The sequence below is a fragment of the Antechinus flavipes genome, chromosome 2 (genome assembly GCF_016432865.1).
Source record: "Antechinus flavipes isolate AdamAnt ecotype Samford, QLD, Australia chromosome 2, AdamAnt_v2, whole genome shotgun sequence".
NCBI classification, from domain to species: Eukaryota; Metazoa; Chordata; class Mammalia; order Dasyuromorphia; family Dasyuridae; genus Antechinus; species Antechinus flavipes.
In genome coordinates this window covers 252725439-252742029 of record NC_067399.1, presented here as the reverse complement: position 1 = coordinate 252742029, position 16591 = coordinate 252725439, and positions in this window count along the sequence as shown.

Below are 16591 nucleotides of genomic sequence, written 5' to 3'. Positions count from 1 at the left end.
CACATGATTGTCATGAGGATCAAAGGAAATGTTTGTAAAAGCACTGGAAAAAGTGCCCAGCATATAGCAAGCACTATATAGCAAGTACTATATATTTATTATAATTTAAAGCTCAGTGTACCCCAATTACCTCAGCTGTAAAATTAGGATGATAATAACAGTATCTACCCTCCAAGATCAAATGAGACATTTGTTTAAAAAAAAATACTTAGCACAGTGCCTGGTACATACCAAGTACTTCTAAACATGTTTGTTTCCTTCCCAGTAAAAGAAATTTTGTCTCCAAAGCTGAAAATTTAGGGAATCCAGGCAGGTTTTTTTCTGGATACAATCGGAAGAAGAGGAAGTAACAGAGCCCTATGTTTCCAGATTTTCCCTTCCCTCCCCCAGGGTTTATCATTCCACCATTGGCAACAAGGACACAAACACATTTCTTGCTGAATGAATGGCTCCGTACCATGAGCAAGGTACCTCTCTCTTTTCCTACTGACTCCTCAGTTTTTCAAAGACAAGCCAAAAAAAGCACCCAGCAAGCTTTTGTTTGATTTTTATCTCTTTGGGGTAAATGAAGTTGCAGGCTTCTCTCTCTCTCTCCCTCCCCTCTCCCTCAATCTTCCCCTCTCCTGCTCCTCCTCTCTCCTTCTCTCTCTCTCTCCTCTCTCTCTCTCTCTCTCTCTCTCTCTCTCTCTCTCTCTCTCTCTCTTCTCTCTCTCTCTCTCTCTCTCTCTCTCTCTCTCTCTCTCTCTTCTCTCTGATTCTGTTTCTCTCTGTGTGTCTCTGTCTCTTTCTCTGTGTCTCTCTGTCTTCTCTCTCTCTCTCTTTTTCTCTCTCTCTCTCTGCTACCTCTCTCTCTCTCCTACCTCTCTCTCTCTCTGATTCTGTGTCTCTCTCTCTTTTCCACCTCTCTCTCTTTCCTCATCTCTGTCTCTGTCTCTCTCTCTCTCTCTCTCTCTTTTTTCTATTCCCTGTCTCCCTCTTTCTCTCTCCCTCTTCCTTCCCTCCCTCCTCTTCAAAAACTGGGGAAACCATTGGCTAGCGCTTCTATGAATTAAGTTTAAATTCAAAACAAAAGGCTGGAAGTTACCTGGATTCATTCTATGAAGTGAGAAGGGGATCCAGGACAGATCTAAATTCTGCCTGGGATAATTACTCCCTATTAAATTTGAGTAACACCTCTTCTCTCTGGGTCTCATCTTGCACTGCTACAAAAGTAAAGTTGTACTAAATGACCTCTAAAATTTCAACTCTTAATCTCACGCTCCAGGTCTTTGCATTTCTACTATGTGTTCACAATAGCTAGAACAATGCCTAATACACAGTACATGTTTTAAGAAAACATTCTGTCAAAGGTCACAGGCAGCCTCCACCTAAAGGAATACATACCATGAAACATTCCTCCAAAAAACCAGTTGCTGCAGCTAAAATGTCCAGGGTTAGAGTTAGTCCCAGTTTCTTCCTAGGTAGTTCCTTCTCCCTAGGTCTCCCCAAGGTTAATCCCAAAACAATCCTCCCATTGTGAGAGAGCATTTGTTGATCTTCTTCCCACCCTATCCCCAGCTCTGAGTTTCCCAAGTCCCAAATTAACCAAAAGTCAGAGTGAAGGACAGGTCAGGGAAAAGGGAAAGAAGGGGTCAGCCCATCTCCCAGAAAGGGCCATGAGGAGGGTAGTTAATGTTCAGCTCTCTCAGGTAGAAGACAACCAGGTGGAATCTGACCCTAGCTTCAGGGCAAGACCTCTTTTTAGTCCTACCAGACATTCCCCCAACTTTACACCCATTCCTCTAATTTGAGCAGGGTATGTCCCCAAGACAAGAAAAGAAAAAGAAATTTCCATCCTTTTTTTGCAGAGGTGGGGGACTGTGGGAACTTAATATTGTATATGCTGTCATATTTAGCTTTGCAGATCTGCTTTTAAAATCTCTTCTTTTTATTCTTTATTATTATGGATGACTGGTTAGACAAAGGGAAAAGAACAGAGCTAGAAATGAAGTTAAATGAACAATAGTGACTATAGCACTCACTGTTTCAGGAAGACTTGAGTTCAAACACTCTATCAGAAACCATATGTGTGATGATGGGCAAGTCATTAAACCTTTCTGTGCCTAAAAGATGGGACTGAATTTAGGTTCAATCGGAGTGAGATCCTTTCTAGCTCTAAATCTATGATGCATTTTTTAAAAATTCAACATACAATTTTGTTTGACATTATATATATATATATGTATATATATAAAATATATATAAAAAATATATATATAATCTATACTGATTGTTCAGTGCATATGTTCCATTGTCCCCCCAGTAGAATTCAGGAGGACAAATATTATTTCCTTTTCATCTTTGTAAACCCAGCATTTGGCACAGTACCTTGAACATAATAGGCATTTGAAGGCATTTAATAAATAGGCATTAAAATGAATTGTTCAATTTTACACTATACTAGGTCACCTTTTAGAAGTAATTTTATTAGTTTTCATGCTGGTTTATACAGTTCTGGCAGACTGATTTATAATGAATTTATTTATTAAGGAATGCAAGAGGTGTCTACCTCTTCCAGGAAGACTTCCCTGATGAGTCCATCCAGAAATAAACTCTTCCTCTGAACTCCTTCAGCACTTAGTAGACTGTAACATCAACATTTGACACTTACAGTCAAATAGGACAGAAAAGACAGGAGACAATCCATCACACAAGGCAAAATTTGATAAGCTCCCTTATGGGAGACCACACAACCTAACACTGTGGTAGGCACATAGAGTAGACACTCTTGACATATTTGTCACATTGATGTCGGTAGACAGGAGGTTAATGTCATAGGGCCAGTTCCCATAGTTCCCTTCAGTAGCTCCATCAGAGACAGAGTCCTAAGTTGAAGTCCAGGGAGCGAAAATTCTTTTGGTCCAGGAGGATAGAAACTGAACCCGTGATTTCATTTTCACTTATCTCTTCAACTACTTGTCTTCGAGAGCTGCCTAGAACACTGAAAAGTTAGATAACTTGCTCAGGGGTCACATAGACAGGTGGGACTTGAACTCAGATCCTCATAAAAAGGAAACTAGTAATCTGCCTGTGATATCATGCTGCCTCTCATTGATCCCGCGAAATGGAACCTATTTCTTAGCTACCAGCTATACTTCTACAAAATCCCAAAAGACCATGAAAAATGAACAAAGCAGAGTCACTGGGAAAAGACAAAAGAAAAACTTTCCCTTGAAGATTTTCCCCAAATAACAACAACAACAAAAAAAAAAAAAAAAAAAAGCAGGGAAATAATGAATCACGAAGTGGAAAAGGGATCTCAAAAGATCATATGGGCCAATATGACCCAGACTTTATCAATAAGCCCGGTTGTGGATTTGGATTTCTTTCCCGTAGTTATGTATAAATAATGATAAAATATTTATTCATTAAAACCTAAGTTTTTCCTTTTATAAAATGGGAAATTTGGCTGAATCAAATTGGTTGAAATACAAAGAAACTTAGAGGGGGAAACCTCAGCAGTCAAATTAGGTGGTAAGGGTCAAGTGTTAAAGAAAATAACTTCCTTCAATCCCTGGGTGAATAATAAACACTTTAGAAAAATCTGGGCTGTTCTCTTTCATACAGACTTTTTAAAAGGTGGTGTGACAGAGAAGAGGGCACTTCCAGGCCATGTCTGCCAGTCATCCCAGTTAAACATATTGATTTCAGCATGAGGCCCCTGGAACTGGTCCCTCCTCTCAGCCTTTGGTCTAAGAAATCAACTCTCAGCAACATTTAATGAATTTAGATTTTTTTTTAAAAAAACTCCTTTGCAGTAAACTGAAGTCTGATAAATTGATTTTCACAGTAATAAAAGCTCCTGAAAACTCACAGTCCCAAACATGATAAACCTTTTACTACTGTTTAGAATGTATATTTTTATTTCTAGATTTTTTTTTCTTAGCTAAGGCCAGAAAGAAGATGCTCTATGTGCTGTTTTGGGAATCAAATGATAGGGATGTAGAAAAATGTTGATTCCAATATATAATAAGAGTCACAAAATGAATCATCTCCTTTGATTCAACAATTTCATTCCTTGGATATTGTGATATCCTTGACTAAAGACACCATGAAAGTATATAAAGGATCTCAAATGTAAAATGTATCTGTAATTATCAATGTAAATGTTCCCTTTAACAAAGATAAGAATCCATCCATATCTGCCTATCCTATATGACCTTCATCTATATCCTCCTACAGGTTGCCACAGAGAGTCTATTCAAGAGCCTTCCTCAATTTCCCATTACATTATCAATATACCATCTGGCTATTCATCCCTCTCTTCTCACAGTGCCAGTCTTTTCTTCCATAAAATCCTTTATGTTAGTTCACTTTTTTTGTTGTTTGTTGCTTCCTTCTTATACCCACAAAAATTTCCCCATTGCACTATCGGTTACTCGTTTTTAATTTTTAAAGACTTGTGATCTATGATTTATTAAATTCAGGAATCATTCTAGTATGTTGAGATAGCTTTGGATCCTTACTCTATTATCCAATTAATATCTGGCCCCTTCCCCCTAACCTCCACTTCTTTTTAATTTCAGAGCTTTAAAAATTACCCATGTCCTCATCCATTTCTTCTCAAGTTTCTCTGAAACCACCCCTTTCATCATTTCTTATAGAACAATAGTACTTCATCATATTTATATGCAATAACTTATTAAACCATTCCCTAATTTATGGATAACCCCTCATATTCCTATTCTTTGTCACATCAAAAAGAGCTATGAACATCTTGTACATCCTTAGTTAGAACTTGTTCTGTTTAGGACCTTAATCTACCCTCTTGGATTCCTTCTGCTTTCTTTCTCCTATTTTCTCCTATTTCTCTGTGAGAGAAATGAATTTTTGTATCCAACTCTGTGTGTGTGTGTGTGTGTGTGTGTGTGTGAATTTTTTCCTAGTTTAGTCCAAATAAGAATGAGATTCAATGGATACACGTCTACTTGTACATTTTGATAAGTTGATATATTTTTCCCTAAACTTCTCTTCCCTTCCCCCAATAATATGTTTCTTCCCCTCTTTCCATTCTTTTTTTAAGTTTATCAAAAGATAACAGATTATCCCTCTCCAATCTTGTATAATTAGACTCCCTCTATGATCCCAGGTAATACTAGGGTTCAGATGAGACTGTGTGTCTTTTCACATAAGAATAAAAGCATTTTATCTTTGATCCTTTATCATCATTAATTCATATTTACCTTTTTATTTTCTCTTTACTCCTATATTTGAATTTCAAAGTTTCTACATATCTATCATCTTTTCAGTAGGAACACTTAGAAGACTTCTAGTTTATTAAAGATCCATTTTTCCCCCTTTTTGGCTCATTAAAGACTCGTGTTTTGCTAGGTTAGTTATTCTTGTCTATAAGCCTATATCCTTTGCCTCATAATTGTTGTTATTCAATTGTTTCAGTCATGTGGGTCTCTTCATGACTTGACAAAGATATTGAAGTCATATGCCATATCTTTTTCTGTCTCACTTTATCAAAGGGGAAACTGAGGCAAAAAGGCTTAAATGCCTTGCCCAGTATCACACAATTAATAAGTACCTGAGGTCAGATTTGAACTTAGGAAGATGAATCTTCCTGACTCCAGGTCCTGCACTCTTAACAATTGTGACATCCAGCTGCCAGCTCCTCCCCACCTCCTTTGTTATTTTATAATGGCAGGTGCTGAATTGTATGTGACCCTGATGGAACTTTCTTAATATTTACTACTTTTTTCTAAATTCCTGCAGTATTTTTTTTAACCTGTAAGCTCTGTTTTTTTGACTAGGAGTTCCTAAGAGTTTTCATTTGGGAATTTTTTTCAGTAGGCAACTGGTAAGTTTTTTCTATTTCCATTCTGTTCTATGATTCTATGGGATCTGGACAGCTTTCTTTTAAAATTTCTTGAAATATAATCTCAAGTCTCTTTTTTGGTTATGGCATTCAGATAATCCAATGAGTTTTAATTACTTTTCTTCTTAATCAGTTTTATATCAATTGTTTTTGCATTGGAAAAATATTACATTTTATTCTTTTTTTTTAGTCTTTTGATTTTAATATTTCTATTTAATAAATAATTGTTAAAAATACATTATTTAAAATTAATTATTAAATGCCTTATTTAATAATTAATATAGGTCTGATGGAATCATTGGATTCTATGTGGTTCATTTTAATTTTCATGGAGTATGCTACTTGAGCAAAATTTTGTATTTCTTGTGCCAAACCATTCATTCTTTCTTCTATAATTTTTATTTTTTTCATTTTTTTCTCTAAAACTTATTTTATTTATTAAAAACATTTTAACTCTTTTTTTAAACTTTTGATTTATCCATTTTAGGAATTCTATCTGAATTTTTGTAGAGTCTAGTTGTATTTTTCCTTGAGACATTGCCTGAAGATATTTTAGTGTCTTTCTCTTCTTCTAGATTAGTGTTTTGAGCATTCCCATCATTATAAAAGCTTTTTTACGGTGAGATTTTTTTCATTTGCTTGTTCATTCTTCCAATTTCCTAGACTTGTAGTCAGGCAAAAATTGAGTTCAAATTCAGTCTCACATTCTTACAAACTGTATAGCCCTGGAAATGTACTTAACTACTGGCTGCCTCAGTTTCCTCAACTATAAAATGAAGATAATAATAACACCTATCTCCCAAAATTGTTATGAGGATCAAAGGAGATAATATTTAGAAATTTAGAAATATTTAGAAAATATAGAAAAGCTTATTCCCTTCTTTCTTGCTGCTTTCTTGCTATTGAAAATTGTATTGTTCTCATGGGGAGCTCAAGTCTGGGACCTGCAAACTTTCAGTGTTCCCAAGTATTTGATTTAGGCAAAATCTGATCACTGACCCAATTGCAAGATCCAACCTGGGTTTGGCTTTGAGTTATAGTAAATAGCAATCACACTCAATCAGCTGGGAAATTCTGCTGGTTCAGTGACAAAACAGCAGACTTAGGTTTCCAGCCCAGATTATTTCTCTCCAATCTTCAGATTGTGCTAGAAGCTGAAATTGAGACCCTCTTTCATTCCAACAATCTGAACTCCACTGCTGCTGGCTTTTGAGCTGATTCTCTCCACATACTGCCTGGAGCCTGCAACTACTCCTTCCCCTGTAATATCACCCCTTAGTTGAAGTGAATCCCACGTTCTTCCCTGAATCTATGCAGAGAAACTGGGTAATGGGTAACAAAGAAGCCGTTTGGTACCTGTTCCCATCCTGCCACCTTGTTCGGATCTGTACATAGCCTTTCTCTTGCACTGGAGGCCCAGCCAGCACGTCCCCTTCCCTAGTATAGACCTCTCTGTCTGTCTCTTATGTTGAACTTTTTCTTTTATTTCCCTCACCAGGATTTAGTCTGGTGTGTTTTCTAGATTGGTTTGTTTATTCATTCATTTTCAAAGCCATCTCATCTAATCCTTGGCACAAAAACTATTTGACTGATGATGTAGCTGCCTTATCTCCCCTATTAGATTATAAAATCTTTGAGGACAGGAACTGTACATATAAATATACTACAAATAAAAATATATGTACATATAACTAGATGTATATTGTATATGTGTATATAGGTGTGTTTATGAGCACATGTATACTATATATATTTGTATATATTTATGTGTATTTATAGAAGCATGCATGTGTGTATGTATAAGGAAACATATATACACTTGTATGTATATGTGCATGTATGTGTTTGTATTTATATTATGGAAAATATACATGTGTACATTATGGAAATATATGCACTTATATGTATTGTGTGTACATAAATCTGTCTTTATATGAATGTGTGTGTGGAAATATATGTATACACTTAAATGTATATATTTATGCATGTATATGTGTATACCCTAGAGCATTCAGCAAAACAAAGTAAATAATCAATAAATACACAGTAGGGATAAATTGAAGTCCTATAGTGGGTAACTATATGCTTACACAACTCCACAGACTTCAGGAATTTCAAATTTGAAAAAGCCCTTAGAGACCATCTTCTTGGCCCCATATACCCACAAGGAGACACACACCCTCAACATCCCATTATCATATATCCAACAAGTGACCATACACCTTTTATTGAAAACCTCAGGTAAGGGAGAACTTACAAGATCCTGAGACAAACCCTTTCACTTTGGGGTAGCTCTAATCGTTAAAAGTCTTTCCTTATAAAAACCTTAAATTTGACTCTATGATTTTTACATTTAGTTCCTAGTCCTGACTTTTAGGGCCAAGCTGAACAAGAGTAATCAATCCCTCTTACACATAATAGATTTTCAAATGCTTGAAGGAAGGTATTTCCCTCTTGAACTTTCTCTACTCTAGGCTAAACATTTCCAATTTTTTCAATCAATCATCATATGTCCTGGAGTCAGGACCCATCAATAGCTTGTTTATCTGCCTCCTCAGGACACTCTCCAGCTTAGCAACCAAGAGGATGTATGGAACTGCCAATAGTGACATGCTGGAGCAGGGTTTCAATGACAGATTTATTAATGAAGAAAAATAAAGACATTTGGGAAGTTTACTTCCCCTTCAGGTAATACACTGAAGAATGACTGACCAGTGCCTCACAAAATGTCCTCAACATCCTTGTCAGGGACAGGATCGGGGACTGAAAGTGCCATAGTTCTGATCTATTAATCATTTCTAAGAAATGTTCTACCTGGATTTAGGATTGAATGAGGAACTGAGCCATCTGAAAGGAGACTGCCGATGATTATAATGACAATAGCAATGATAATGATGGTGATGATAGCTAGCATTTATATAGCACCGTAAGGTTTGCGAAGTGCTTTTCATATATTATTTCCTATGAATCAGTACAGCTTGTACTAAATACTCAGTTCACCAAGAAAAGGCAAAGTAAATAAATGAGGAGTCTATATTAACACCAGTCTGGCTCTTTGGCGTGATACAAAGAGCATTTAATCTTGAATCAGGCTCAGCTACTTAATGACTGTGTGACCTGGACAAGTCACTTCCCCCAGTTCTTTGCATACTCATCTGTAAAATGCTGAACCAAATGATTTCTAAAATTTCCTTTTACTCTATAATCTTATGTTGTTTTAACCTTGACAAAAAAGAGGAGGGGTGGATATATGGGGCAAAGATAGAAACTATCTACATCAGTTATCTTTCCTCCCTCACCCTTTGGAGATTTCCTTCAGAAAAATAAAGTAACATTGTTTCTGGAGGAGAGAATAATGTCCTTGTTCTTGCTTTCCAAGGAAAATGGACTGCTGCTGAAGTTGTAGGGTCTGGGACCCATTGATATTCATTGCACAAATCTTTTTCTGGATTAACTTGGGGCCTCTGTATACCTTGGGATAGAGCCAAATGAAAAAGAATTCATCAGAAAAAGTGGTTCAGTTTTCTAGATATACCATAACAATCAATCTAATGAGATCAGTAAGTGAAACAGCATAAAAAGAAAGGCGAAGAGGGACCAGAATCTGGGGAAACACATACAGTTAGGGAGCTTAATATGGTGAAAATCTAGCAAAGGAGAATGAGAAAGAGTGTTCAGACAGGTAGGAGGAAAGCAAGAGAACAGTGTCATCAAAACCCAAAAAGAAGAAATACCAAGAAGATGATCAATAGTGTCAGGGCTGCAGAGAGGTCAGAAATAATCAAGATTGAGAAAAAATCAATAGTTTTAACAATTAAGAAATCAGGGGCAGCTAGGTGGTGCAGTGGATAGAGCACCACCCTGAATCAGGAGGACCTGAGTTCAAATTTGACCTCAGACACTTAACACTTTCTAGCTGTGTAAGCCTGGGCAAGTCACTTAACCCAAATTGCCTCAGGAAAAAAAAGAAGGTAACTTTGGTGAGAGCACTTTGGGTGGAATGAGGATGGAAGCCAATTTGCAAAAAGATTTAGATAGAAATGTAAGGAAAGGAAGTGGAAGTATAGACAGTATAAACTATATATAATATAGACAACTCCTTCAAGGAGATTGTCTGTAAAGGGGTAAAGAGAGATAGAATATCTCAAAAGTCTTGGGTTTTAAATTTTAATGACCAGACTTACGATTTAAATTTCTTTTTTTTTTTTATTTTTTATTTAATTAATAAATTAAATTAAATTTTTATTTTTTTATTATTTAAAGCTTGATTATTTAAAATACTTTTAAATATATTTACTTTTGTGAATTTTGACTATTCGAACATATTTAAATTGTAATAAGATGAGGTACCCTGTCATTATTCATTACACTTAATTTCTAAATAATCCATTTTCAGAGCATTGGGTTAGCAGAGCTGACACCTCAGTCACTTGATCTATGTCCATTTGACTTTTTCTCCTAGGATCCTGTCAAAGCCATGCTTTTTGTTTTTTTGTTTCCTTCTAAATTTTTTTCTTTTTTTTTTTTAGATTATACATGTACAATCATATTAAATACATTTCCACATTTGTCATGTTGTGAAAGAAGAATCAAAACAAAAGAGGGAAACCGCAATAAAGGAAAAACAGAAAAAAAAATGCAAGTTAGCACTTTCTCTGAAATTTATAATCTTACATGTATACTTATTGTGTATCTAATTAATATTTTAATATATTTAACATCTACTGGTCATCCTGCCATCTGGGGGAGGAGGTGGAGGGAAGGAGGGGAAAAATTGGAACAAGAGGTTTGGCAATTGTCAATGCTGTAAAGTTACCCATACATATAACCTGTAAATAAAAGGCTATTAAAATTTAAAAAAAGAAAGAAAGAAAGAAATTTATAGTCTTAGAGAGCTACTTAGAGTACCAAAAGGTTAACTTTTCCAAGTTCTTACAACCAGTATGTATCTGAGGGAGAACTTGAACTCAGGGTTTCCTTCCATCTTTTTATCCTTCTCTTCCCTCCTTCCTTTCTTTCTTCTTTTCTCTTCCTTTCTTCCTTCCCTCTCTCCTTCCCTCTTTCCTTGCTGAGCTAGTTTTAAGGCCAGTTTGCTCTACTATACTATGTAGTCTATCCCTTCAAATATTTGAAAGTATTCAAATTCAAATATTCAAGTCTTTTCATCTCCAAGTTAAACATCCCTATTTCCTTTAACTGATGCTTATCTGGATTGGTTTTGGGCACTCTATCTTCTTCATCCTGTTCCAACTGGTCAGTGACCTTCTTAAAATGTGGTCCCAGAACTGATCATGATATTCCTGATTTGGTCTGACCAGGACAGAAAACATCAAAGCCAGATTTTCCCTCTTTCTGAACACTATCCTTCTCTTAATATAAGCTAAAATCTTGGTAGTTTTTTAGCTTCCATGTCACATTGTTGACTGATATATAACTTGTAGTCTATTATCTATGCATGAATTACCCACTTTGTGGCTCTCTGTAGGCTGAGGGAAAAAAGATTTATAATCACATAAACCTGAGCCAAACATTCTGCCCTAAAGGTAATAGGCAATTGGGCTTTGGCTTCTGAAGTACATAGATTTCTGGAAAAGCTGTATGGAAATCTATTCTAAAAAAAAAAAAAGGAACAAACATTTATTAAGCATCTACTGTGTGCTAGATGCTGTGTTAAGTGCTTTACAATTATTTTCTCTGATCCTTACAACTAGTCTGAGAGGTAGTACTATCATTATTCCCATTTAAGTTAAAAACTTAGGCAGACAGAGGTTAAATGATATGCCCAGGGTCATACAGCTAGTAAGTGTCTAAGGCAGAATTGAACTTAGATCTTGGTACAGCACTGTGCCATCAAGCTGTCCCTTGTCTAAATGGCCCTAAGAAAGACTGCTCCTTTGAATCAGAAAACACTGGAGCTGGAAGAGCATTACTATCTGAGCTTTGGTCTTCCTGAAAAATCACACAGCCAGTATATGTTAAAAGTTCCAGGTCTGGCAGGAGGAGCAATGGCAGACCCAGTCAGTTACCACATCGACAAATCAGGGCAGGGAAGCATCAGAGAATGCCTGAATCCACCATAAAAGGATGAAACTTGGGGGAAAGGACGGAATCAAAGTCAGATCCCAGCATTCCTTCCATTTTATCTCCTAATCTGTTCTTAATCCCCCTTTCTGAGTCACTGCTCCTGCAACCAGTCTCCCACTTCCATCTCAGGCATTTGGATTCAGGCACTCCAAAGAAACTATGGCAACCCACGTGCCCTGCAGGCCCTTTCATTTGACACTCATTTGGATCTCATTGAGTCCCCACCCAATTTTCCCAGCCCCTTGTGCACACATAACTGCTGGCACCTGTCAACCTTCTTGCTTGAAATATGACACTTGGAGACCACCGAGTCCAACTCTCTAATTATACTCACAGATGTAGAAACTGAGACCAAGCAAGAGAAAAGGACTCTTCAAGTTCAGTGCTTTTTTCATGTTCCATCTGCTTTTCTTTTAATATCATACACTTGTGAAGCATTTTATATTTTTCAAAGCTTTTCCCATAAATTGTTTACACTCATCCTCAACAGCACTTTCTCTCTCTCTCTCTCTCTCTGTCTCTGTCTCTGTCTCTCTCTCTGTCTGTCTCTCTGTCTGTCTGTCTGTCTCTCTCTCTCTCTCTCTCTCTCTCTCTCTTCTTTCACCCCATAGTCAATCGGTTCCCAAGAGCTGTTGATTCTTTATTTTATTTTTTTAATAACTTTTTTATTGACAGAACCCATGCCAGGGTAATTTTTTACAATATTATCCCTTACACTCACTTCTGTTCCGATTTTCTCCCTCCCTCCCTCCACCCCCTCCCCCAGATGGCAAGCAGTCCTATACATGTTAAATAGGTTACAGTATATCCTAGATACAATATATGTGTGCAGAACCAAACAGTTCTCTTATTGCACAGGGAGAATTGGATTCAGAAGGTATAAATAACCCGGAAAGAAAAACAAAAATGCAAGCAGTTTATATTCATTTCCCAGTGTTCTTTCTTTGGGTGTAGTTGCTTCCGTCCATCATTGATCAATTGAAACTGAGTTAGGTCTCTTTGTCCAAGGGATCCACTTCCATCAGAATACATCCTCATATAGTATCATTGTTGAGATATATAATAATCTCCTGGTTCTGCTCATTTCACTTAGCATCAGTTCATGTAAGTCTCGCCAGTCCTCTCTGTATTCATCCTGCTGGTCATTTCTTACAGAACAATAATATTCCATAACATTCATATACCACAATTTACTCAACCATTCTCCAATTGATGGGCATCCATTCATTTTCCAGTTTCTAGCCACTACAAACAGGGCTGCCACAAACATTTTGGCACATACAGGTCCCTTTCCCTTCTTTAGTATCTCTTTGGGGTATAAGCCCAGTAGAAACACTGCTGGATCAAAGGGTATGCACAGCTTGATAATTTTTTGGGCAAAATTCCAGATTGCTCTCCAGAATGGTTGGATTCGTTCACAACTCCACCAACAATGCATCAGTGTCCCAGTTTTCCTGCATTCCCTCCAACATTCATCATTATTTTTTCCTGTCATCTTAAGAGCTGTTGATTCTACTCTCATAACAACTTTATTATGTTCCCTGTGATACATAACTATGCCTTTTACAAACTCTCCCCGGGTATGGAATACTATTTCTCCTAACCTCTGCCTCTGGGAACCCCTACCTCCTTTTAACACAGCCCAAGTACCTTCCACTAAATGGGCCTTTCCTGAGTCTGACCTAGTTGTTTTGGGCTTCCTTCCACAAAATTACTTTGTATTTTTCTTGGACTTAAATTATCTGTAAACTTATTATTCCCCACCAGGCAGAACGTAAGCTCCTTGAGGACAGGGTCTGTTTCCCTTTTATCTTTGTAACCCCAGTGCCTAAGATAGTATCTGGCAGAAGTAGGTGATTTGCTATAATGCTTATTGAATCTAATTGAATTGAAGAACTCTACAATGAAGCTTTTTCTTTTGGAAAGTCAAGAATCCTTTCATGGTGCAAATAATAAATTACTACATTTTGATTCAAAATTACCTTTAAATGTTAAATGCCTCACCTAATGGGGAAAGCATGATTGGACAACGGTTAGTAAAAGAAGGAGGGAATCTAGGGACAAGACAAAAAAATAAAAAACTCTAACATGATCTTGCTTGAGCTTCATCAATGGAAGTATATGTCCAGAATCAGGGAAATGATGATAATGCCTCTGTACCCTCCTGATCAGACTCTATCTGGTGCACTGTATTTTATTCCATGCACTACATTTTTTAAATTATAACAAACTGGTAGTGAGTTCAGAGAAAAGCAACCAGTAAAGAAGATTGAAGATCATAGACTTGGAGTTATGAGGGACCTTAAAAATTGTCTAGTCCAATAGCTTAGGAAGCCAAAATCTAGAGAGATGAGCATTAATCAAAGTCACACAATTCTGATGTAGCAGAACCAGGGACTGAACCTACTTTCCCTGATGTCCAATCCAGAGCATTTTCCACCATGCCAGAACAATGACATGGGAAGGTTTGATAGACCTGGGGATGCTGAAAAGAAATAGATACTGAATAACTGTCTTCAAATACTTGAAAAATAGCCGTTGTAGAATTCTTCCTGGTTTCAAAGGGCAGAATTGGGAGAAATGGGTAGAAGTCCTATAGATTTCAGTTCATAGTAAGGGAGTACCTAACAAGTTAATGATCAGGGCTACCCAATGAGCTATCTCAAAACAAATCTTCAACACTGGAGATTTTCAAGTGAAGATTGTCTGCAAATATTATAAAGGTGTTCTTACTCAAGGAAAGATCAGACTAGCTGGACTTTCTAGTCCCTTCTCATTCTAAAATTATGTGATCCCTGGAGTAGGAAATCTGTATCTTTGAGAGGACTGACCCATTTCAGATAGATTAAATTGGGCTTGATTTTCAGTTGGATTTATTTGAAAGAGGTTATTGTGGCTAGAGATTTCTTGGGAAGAATTAGAACTCATTTAAAAATAGGGAAATCATATTGCTTCTCTGGTCCCCAAAGCCTGGGAATCTTAGGAAAGAGGGTGGCGTTTCAAGAGAAGGTGTGGGGAGGAGTCCCTGAGGTCAAAGCTGTATAGCCAAGATTAGTCATAAAGGTGACAAAAACCACCCTCTGGTCCCCAGTCCATATTAATAAGTAATCCATTTTCCTGATAGGGATACAATGCCGTTTGGGTGTCTTGAGTTGGACTATAGTTCAGCAATACTCCTCTGTGTTATCTATCAATCAAGTAACACAAACATTTATGAAACTACATTTTGAAGGCTTTTAAAGGTGTATTTAAAGCGTGTTTTCTTTGAAGGCTTATCTTTGCCCGTTCTCTTCTACTGATAAAAGCCCACTGGAGCTGCCTCTGTCCCAAGACATTTCACTCACTAATACAGCCCAGAGAAGGGAGCTGGCTTGTCCTCAGGACTCTGCTGCTAGGTAGGGGCAAGGGCCAAGAAGGAGAATGGGCAGGGTTATGGAAGTAAAGGGAAGGGCTACCTTATAGAAGAACACCAGTCTCAGGCTACAGTCTCAGAACTCACCACAGCTCGCACACCCGGGCCAAGCACAAAGTCCAGGTTATCATCAAAGAAGCTGCTTCCTAGTTCTTAGTTCCCCATGAATCTCCCTCATGTGGGTCAGGACCGATACTTCCCAATCATGAATTTGCAAAATCAGAGAACATTAGAGCTGGAAGAGATCTTGGAGATCACCTAACTCATTTTTCTTCATTTTACAGAAAGAGAAACTGAGTTAACTGGTTCATCCAAGGTCATACAGCAAATAACTGGCACATCTGAGACCATAATTCAAGTCTCGTGACTTCAAGAACACATACATCAGGATAAAAGTGTATGTGAAAAGGTCAATATTTACCCTTAATTAAATGAATGATAGAATTTCAAGTATTGGTTAAGAGGGACATTTGAGACAAGGTTCTTTATAGCATACTGTAAATTGTACTAAATATGCCACCTAAAAATAAGATTAATTTTACCAATAAGAGACCCAAATGAATTAAGCAGTTTGATTAGTTGATTATTTTCCATTTCCATGCCAGTCATAAAGAAATGTTCTATCTAGGTGGGGGTGAGAGACCAGAGAAAGAGCTCTTCCTCCTTGCCCTAAGAACTTAGTGTCTGGGAAGGGGACACTTCCTAGGAAGTTAGGAGGGAAGGGAGGAAAGAGGAGCTAGTCCAGTTTTCCTTAGAAAATATGAACATTGAACAATTGATCAACAAATGTGAAGTAAGCATTTAATGTGTACCAAGCAATGAGCTAAACTCTGGGGAACTAGCAAGATTTTAATAAAACATTTTTATGCCTCAATGAGCTTATAATCTGTATAATACATGCATAGATAACTCTAATACAAAGTAATATATGGCAAATGCCTTCTTGGGATATGGAACAAAGTATTGCATGAAGAAAATCTGAGGAAGATAGTCACTTCAAGCAGGAGAGAATCATGGAAAGACACATGAAGAAGGTGGAATTTAATTTGAGCTTTAGAGGATACATAGAAATTTAGCAGGAAAAGAGTGGGAGACATTAGTTCAGATACAGGCAAAGAGTAAGACAGGAAAGCACAAGACCTAATCAAAGCAAAAAATAGCCTCTGAATGCATTATCCTCCACTGCCAGCGCTCAGTCTCTCTCCAAAAGCCCTACTACATTCATATAAATA